The sequence below is a fragment of the Uranotaenia lowii genome, chromosome 2 (assembly GCF_029784155.1).
Source record: "Uranotaenia lowii strain MFRU-FL chromosome 2, ASM2978415v1, whole genome shotgun sequence".
Lineage (NCBI taxonomy): Eukaryota > Metazoa > Arthropoda > Insecta > Diptera > Culicidae > Uranotaenia > Uranotaenia lowii.
In genome coordinates, this window is record NC_073692.1 from 48,155,058 (window position 1) to 48,164,234 (window position 9,177).

The window sequence follows — 9,177 nt, forward strand, 5'->3', positions numbered from 1 at the left end:
ATTTTTGTCATTTTTGTCATTTTTGTCATTTTTGTCATTTTTGTCATTTTTGTCATTTTTGTCATTTTTGTCATTTTTGTCATTTTTGTCATTTTTGTCATTTTTGTCATTTTTGTCATTTTTGTCATTTTTGTCATTTTTGTCATTTTTGTCATTTTTGTCATTTTTGTCATTTTTGTCGTTGTTTAAAAATTTAGTAAACCAGTGTAATAAATCAATAAGCAAATTATGAAATTGATTTCTGATTTAAATAAACATTAGAAAAGTTTGTAGGTCTCCCGAAAGCAAACCCCGTTTCTGACTATAAAAACTCCATATTGTGAATGCCTACGGCGCATTCCGTACCTGTATTAAATTAAAAGTAAAGGGTAGAAAAATCCGGACAACACAAAACAAATGACTGACTATTTCAACCAATCGAAAAGAGCAAATTCTGCTAGATTGAATTTTGCCTCTTTGTTTTTTCACAGGCCACTACTAAATGGGGGCCAACTAACGCTGACCGAAAACACAAATTAATCTATTCTCTAGGGATGGGACAAACAAAATGTTTCGGAGCAGCGCTTTTATGAAGTAAAAAAAAAAGCTAGCAGTTTTTCCCACAATCGTTTCAGGGGAATTCGTTGAGATTGGTCTCGAAAAAAAAATAACAACCCGAATCTGCACACCAAACCGATAAGTAATTAAATTGCATCGGGCACGTCCCGAAAATGTCCTCCTACCCATTCACAAACACCATAAATCAACCAACATTGATTTAAATTCCTGCACGCGGGTCAACCAGAATCTGCGAGATCAGCCCCCCTCATGATGGTCGCGGAAGGTGAAAGGTGAAAAGCGGAAATCAGCGGGAAGCTGGAGAAAGAAGAATAGCCAGAAAAAAAAAGTTCACCGGAAATCGTAACTAACGCCAGCCAATGATCTATGTGGAGGCCCTGGGCCGGGAATTTTCGACATTTCCCCGTCCTCAAGCCCCAAGGACCAGGAGCTGCCACAGATTTATGACCCAAAGCTTGGGGAGGCCACCGGGAGAATTCCGCTGCCATGTGCCAGCCAGCCTGCAAGCCATCGAAGGGTGCAGAACATCAAAATCGACTAGAGGAACATAAATTCAATCAACACACATCAACTCGAATGAGTGACACACGGCCACGCGATTCCCTCCAGGCAACATCCGTCCACTCTCGTCCTGGTCCTGGTTCTGAGATCGATGATTCCGGTGAAATGGAAACGCCCAAATGTAGACAGCTACAACTCTCTCCTGTCCTATAGACAACATCCGGATCCGTACGTGAGGAATTCGAATCTGCCCGCAGCAAAACATCCACCTCCGAAGAACCCGCGATGGAGACTGACTGAATGCTCCCCAATCTAACTTTTATGCAAGTTACGAGAACGTCACTCCACGTGAACTTGAGTTGAGTCAAAGTCTCAAACTCAAACTCCCTCCCGCGTTGGGAGAATCGATTCTCACTTTTTTGGCAGTTGAGTCGGAGTCGGAAAGAAGAAGTTGCTTGCCGCAGGTCAGGACTCGCATTCGTAGGACCAGACCAGAACGGCTGCTGCAGCAAAGCGAAGACCTTCAGCAAACCCGCGAATGGAGAGAGCAAAACAAAACGGAAAACCTTCCGACGCGGTGGGGTTTTGTGGGTGAGTGTGTAGGTGGGTGGAAAAACATCGAAACTCTCTCGAATTTATTTTTGGTTGAGAGCAGAAGAGAGTTTCCCAACAGTTGAGTTGGTTGGAGTCAGGGTTGCGGAGAAGTGAGCAATGAGCAGGTGAATTGTGTTCGAGTGAGGAAACCAGAAATCAGCCTTTTTATTGACCTGAACATTGAATTTAGGAAATGTGATTAACGACTTGTCTTGTGGAGTTCTTGTTCTTAGCGAGAAGGTAAGTGTGTTAGAAAAATCAAATAAATTCCGTTCTTAGGAGATAGTTTGTCACAATATTGGAGTGAATATTTTCATCCGAAGACTTCCAAACACATAAGGGTCATCCCATGTCAAGTGTGCGCAGCAAATTAAAAACCTTGTCCGAGAAGCTCCAAGCATTCGTGGCAAAGCATGATCGTCAGCGAGTCGAGAAGACGTCGAATGATTTGACGCCGTCTACGCGCAATGTTTTCATTAAGAGCGAATGATGATTGTTTGAAGGTTATCGATAGTAACTTTGAAAATAACTGATCACTAGAGAGGAGAAGAAAAACAAACTAGGTGTGCGTCGTTCGATGCAGAAAAGCGTCGTTTGTAAGGATAACAGATTTTCTATGTTGAGGAGTTAAATCGTTGGTGACTAGGTTGAGGATGAAAAAACACTCTGAACGAAGATCCGCAACCTTGATTGGCAGCACATTCACAATTCTCAAAACTAATACTCTCTCTTTAAACGTGAATAACGGCGCCGGCCACGTCCTAGTAGTTAATAGATAGAAGTAAAGAGAGAAAAGGAATTCAGTATTCATGCTTTAGGACCGAGGTCACCTCTGCATCCTAGCAAAACAATTTTTGTTGGACATGTGGGTTAAGGGATTTGATCAGGAGACTCTTTTGACTGTGTTATGATTTTATAATTAGCTTCATCGCATACTTTTTGTGATCAGTTCAAAAGAGTTCTGCCTCAGTTCCAAAAGTTCTTTAATATTATTTTTTTATATTCTGTATTTTCATATATATTTAATTTTGTATACCGTAATATCCTCTTGTTTTTAGAGTTTTATTTCATAAAATCTACAAACTGTTATAAAAACAATTATAAAAATTGTAAATAAAACTAAGATGCTTTTAAATATTCAATATCATCGATAGTTGCTGTATATAGGCTTAGATGAAAATTAAATTTTCTATTTTTTAGCAACCCAAACAGTTTTTTTTAACTGTAAAGCATTTAAAACAAGAAAAAGATGTTGCAGTAAATAATCATAAACTCACTGAGCAAACCTAGTGATGCAATTTTTTTGGTAAGATAGTCTGGTTTTTTTTGTAAATTTTTGGTGCAAATTGTTTCCATACTCTTTTATTTTTAAAATTCTAGATACATGATATTGACCTATTTCAAATCTATTTTCTGCTGATGATTCATTTTTCCTTCACTTGTTATAGTTGTTTGTTTAGGCAGGTTTAGATAGTTTTATGTCAATATTTGATATATTTGAATGGTATTTGAATGATGTTATCAATTTCACAAAGCCGTGAAGTACCTATTAAAATTTGGCATTAGACGCTTTTGTTTAGATGCCCGAAAAACCCCTACGTGTATGCCCAATAGAGTGCCCCAAATGACCCGACTTTTGAAAAAGTTATACGCTGCAGGCTAAAATTGATCCTTGGCCTAGTACAAGATCTCATGCCAAATTTGGGCCAGATCGGATCACGTTTAGGGGTCGCTCAACGAGCCTGAAGTTTGTATGGGATTTTGAGACATTTTGTTCGGGAGAAACATGAAAAACCAGTTTTTCATCAATAACTTTGGTTCCCTTCGGCCGATTTCTTCCAAAAACGGGTTTTCTTAAAGCCTAAACTATGAAAAATATTTCATGCGAAGACTGCATTTCGATAAATGGGCTAACTTTTTTAACGGTGGTATTCAGCACTGTTAATGAGGCGTCAATATGTTCGACAGCCTCTACTCATTAACAGTGATGAATACCATCCTTAAAAAAGTTAACCCATTTTTGAAGCCTTATAACTTTCTTATCTTAACTCTAATTTAAATGCAGTCTTCGGATGAAATATGCTTCATAGTTTAGGCTTTGAGAAAACCCGTTTTTGAAAGAAATCGGCCGACGGGAACCAAAGTTATTGATGAAAAACTGGTTTTTCATGTTTCTCCCGAACAAAATGTCTCAAAATCCCATACAAACTTCAGGCTCGTTGAGCGACCCCTAAACGTGATCCGATCTGGCCCAAATTTGGCATGAGATCTTGTACTAGACTAAGGATCAATTTTAACCTGCAGCGCATAACATTTCACAGGTTTTGAATTTCCCATACAAATTTGGGGCAGTCTAATGCCCAATAAAACTTCTTTAAAAATGAAAAAGCTTTTCAGACAGTATAAACTTACACCTAGTTAAAATGAGCTTATTCATGCTTCCTATTTCAGTTGTATGCGAGCTTTCAGGAGATTGAAATCATTCACAGTTTGCTGCAAACATTACAAAGAATACAATATAGTGAACTTACATTCACTATCCTTGACCTTGTACAACAGTTATATGTAACTTTGAGGCTACCGTAATTTCGAATAATAAACTTAAACTTAAGAAAAGTTGACAAAAGCAAGGCAAATCGATTTCAGAAACCATGAAAAGTGACCATCGCTATAAACAGTTCATTACCTTAACTGTGGAACCTATTTTATTAAAAAATGTTGATGTTTATTATTGAATTTCTTTTGATGTTCAGAATCGATTCTGTTATTTTTTTTTTTTCATGATTAAAACTGAAGCCGTTTCAGATTCTTTAAAAACTTCTTTTGTTAATTTAGATTTCATTTTCTCAAAACTACATTTCTAAAGGTATGGGATTGATGCTGATTCCCTTTTGAATTTTGAACTTCTAGAATATCTCATTAGAAAAATTGGTGATAACCAGTAAAAGCAATATTTTTGTGTTTACCTGTTGCTTTATTTGTGATGAAAAAAACACAAAAATATATATTACAGTTACGTGAACATAAAAAAAAAGCTTCGGAATAAAAATATTCTATTTGTAAGAGTCTTATGGATACTTTTTTGCTACGAAAATTGTGTGCAAGCTTTTATGTGCTTCAAGTATTTCTCGTTTTTCTTTTAAAAAAAATCCACTGACTAAAATAAAAATTTTGGCTCTGAAACTTCATAACGATTTCAATAATGAAACAGAAGTAATGAAAAACAACAAAATTATCTAAAAATTGACGCTTTCCGGTACTTTCTTCTTCAGTTCAACGCTCGGTGAAAAGAACAGCTACTCTGCGTTGTTCCGGAGGGCGTAGTGCCAGTCCTTCGAAGTCAGCCACTTCAAATTATTTTTAAATTCATCAATCCAATCCTATCTGGGTCTAAACATAACTTGAAGAACTTTAATTTTCCATAAATTTTTACTTGAAAATGTTTGCTATCAGAAAATGAAACTTCGTATATCTTCTACAAGCTTCGCCTACCGAGTCTCTTGCAATACAACAAGATTCAAGCCTAAAAACTTGCTCACTCTGAACTGAGAATTACTCTGAACGGTATTTTGGAACACTATGTTTCTACTTTGGACTTGGATTTTGGACATTAATAGATTTATCTTGACTTTCAAAGCCTAAGAGGAATTGGAGAACGACATTTAAACTACGATTTAAAAACACCTTTTCAAATCTATTTTCTTATGATGATTCTCTGATAATCAAAAATCCTCAACTGGATACGGAATCCGAAATATGAAAACAGAATACAACTTTTGATTTCAATAACAGGGATTCAGAACCTCTGGAGTTTTTTTAATCTTATTGAAAATTTAATATTCAGAAATGAAGTTTTATCAACATGTTAGCAAACTTTGAAAAAATTGTAGCATAATTCTGATCCTAAGATTACTTTATGAGTTTTTGGCATCAATTCTGTGTCATGATTGTTACTCTTGAATAAACTTACTCAATAATCCAAATTTTATTGAGAATTTAAAATTTTGAGGGTAGAGTACAATATCTCGCTTGCTTTACCTGGACCCTCATGGGGGGGATTAACACCCAAACCCCCCTCCACCGTTTCAACGGTCATAAACTGAGGTATATCAATAAAAAAATTGTCAATGTGTGAGCTAAGGATAATTTTTTACTCAATTAATCAATCATGAATGGTTGTACCTCTTAGACCTTACTATCAACAATTTTTTGTGAATCTACCAAAATAAAAATTTTCAAAAAAAATCTAATCCAATTCCAGTTTTCTCATGTTTTAAAGTTTCTCTAAGCTCTGATTGCTAAGTGATCGAAAACTAAACCAACTGCCCCGTTACTCAACAGGGGTGCAAGGTGTTTTTTAAACTGCCTTCAGTCTTATGCAACTAATCCTCAACTTTAGATTCAATTTTTAGAGGGATTTATATTTTCGATTGGTATTGGAATTCGATTGGATGTGAAATCTAAGAAGGTTTTTGGATATATTTGAGACAGTGACAAAATCCAAAATGTCACATGATTAACCTTTCCAGAACGTATCCAGGCCTAACAAACCCGGACATTTTTACCAGAATTCTTTGCAAAATCCGCTCATTGGAACTAAAAATTTTAAAATTAAAAACCGGGCTGATCAGTTTCAGGAGCAAACATGAAATTTTTTTTTTCGATACACCTCAGTGGCATTGACCTTATTTATCTTCTAATATATAGGTAAAGATGAGTTGGGCTATATATGTTTGTATATATATATGCACCTTATACAAATCCACACCGCTTAACCGATCAGCTTGAAATTTGGTACAGTGATGTAAACGGACATGAGAAAGGTCGAGGTAATAGTTTTAAGCCCCTCCCACCTAAGAAAAGGGACCATCCCATACAACTTATGTTTTTATTCCCACAAACCAAAAGTCATGGCACCCATTTGTCAACCGATTTTCGTTTCCTTTGGCGGGATTGTTTTCACTAACGAGCCTATAATAAACAAAAGAGACGAAATGTCACGATTGGAATTTTCGATTTTCTGTCAGTGTCATTCCAATCGAGCAAAAGACTTGTCAAACTGTAAAATTTGGAAATGCGAAAGCGGCTAAAGCGATCAGTATTATCATTCAAATCTGTAAACAAAAGGTAAATAAACATAACACAGATTTTGAATGTTCGATTTTGATGACAAGATTTTCTAGGACTTATTTCTTGGTGCTTAATTGGTAAGTTATGATTTATTTATGATAGATATTTTTTTCATTTTATGATTTTTTATTGCCAGTAAAATATGTTGCCGGATCAGCGGAGTCGAAAAGGGGAGGTTTACCTACGAAATTCCCGGAGTCCAGACTAGAATCCCCCGGAGTGCTTAGTATGGTAGGAATACAGATGTTTGAAATTGCTGATTGGTAAGTGAGAATTCAAATACACGTAATTTTTGGAATTGACGTTTGGTTTTTGGTTGTAGATAGATATATCTGTCTAATTTGTTGGCCAAATCTAAGACGAAAAAGTGGTTGATCCGAGTTTGATGAATCGATTGGTGAATCTTCGCCGCCAGAGCAGTCGTCTATCCGCTGGTCTCAATCTCAATTCGAGCAATCAAATGATAAGTACCACGGGGGGATACGAAACGGTCAACGATGAAAGTATCCCATCAACCAATTCTTTGCTTCGGAACAACCTGAAACACCAGCCAGAAAGGACGGAATTGAATTTCAGCCCGCAAGAAAGATGCCAAGAAAATGCTAGACGATTTGACGGATCCCATCGGTTCGGGTAAGAACAGTTCGATCGATGACAATTTGTAAAACGTCTTCTGGTCGAGCAAGTTATCTCGAGTATAAGCCAACGCTTTTCCGTTCACATTTAAAATACGAGCGAAACGGTAAGTTTTTTTTTTCATTCTGGGCACGCTAATTTTAAATAAAAATTTGATTTTTTGAACAGATCTCTTGAAGGATGATTCTCGCATGGAAAATGCTATTTCGGAGTGCAAGTACAACTGATGGTGCTCCTACCAATTCTACAGATATACCTGAATCGATTCAAATGAAGAAAATCGAACACTAAAGCGGTTTTGGAATATGATGAAAAACATAAGTTTTAAAATGAAAATTTTGTTCTGTAAATCATACAAGCTCATCGAGATCATCAGTTGAAAAGTTTAAGTGAGGATGTTGTTATTAAAATACATTTACATCAACAGTAACAAAAATATTTATTATTAAACCCAAAGAAAACAATCAGAGTAACTCGAACATTGCAAATATTCAACAATATTTTAAAATAATTAAATCATATTCTGCTTAGTGGTAAATAGCCATTGATCTGCTATCAAATCTATTCCTATGACATTTCTTTGGTTCGAATGTTTTTAATCTGAAGAGTGTAAATGTCCTTATCAATTTTTCAGACTAGACCAAAACAACTTCCGAAAAGATAAACGTAATCAAAATTGAAGTCATGTGAAGTTTGAAGCAAAGCAGTGTTGCGCTCAAATGTCATCGGGGTTGCTATATGATTTATTTTCAAAAGGATCAGATTGCGTCTCTTTTGTTTTTAATACAGGCTCTTTAGTTTTCACCATTACCATGGGCCCATGGGCCAGGCATGAGAAACGACCATCAAGAGTTCACGTGTACTGGAAAGCAAATCAAAGCTTACTGAGCATAAAAATTTGGAAGGAGAAATTTTGGCGGGTGTTTTTTTCTTCTACTGTTTAAAGCACGTGGTACCGGTGCGAGGCATTTGATTGCAATAATGAGCCTTCACTTAGCCCACTTCCATCTGTACCGTTGAGCCGTCAACACGTACGCCGGTGCATCGTATCGTTGCTGTGTACCTGCAGGAACATTTTTACATTATTTATTTTTTCCTTACCTGTTTTTCAATCAGCACTTTTCAGTGCTAAAATTATTTCTATTTTCTTCTATTCATATTTTTCTCTTTTCTTTCCAGCATGGGGAAGTCATCGGCCGGTTCAAGGGCCGGAAGAAAACGGATTGCCGAACCTAATTCAGGTCCATCGCCCAAAAAAGTTGAAATTTCCAATTCATTCGATGTCCTTCATAACATCGGTGATGAAGAAATATTCATATTTAATTCTGATAAGAGTACTAAGAAACCTTCTTCTTCTTATACTCTTAAAAATGAAAAGGTTCCACCAATTACGGTCATGATTTCCGACTTCAATGCCTTTCGAAAAGAAATCGTCACTTCCGTCAAGGATGTGAAGATTTCTTTTCAGATCGGTCGAAGGGGAACTGCTCGTATTTTGGCGGAATCTTTTGATGATTTTCAAAAAATTTTAAATTATTTGAATAATAAAAAACACCAATTTTTTACGTACGATACTAGAAGTGATCGTCCTTTTAAAGTTGTACTTCGTGGTCTCACCGGCGATCAGACACCGGATGAGATCACAACTGAATTAAATTCTTTGTTAGGTTTTTCTCCGATTCAAGTAATTCAAATGAGGAAAAGAACCAACACGAATAATATCAGTAGTGTTGGTTTTGCTCCTGAGCTTTATTTGAT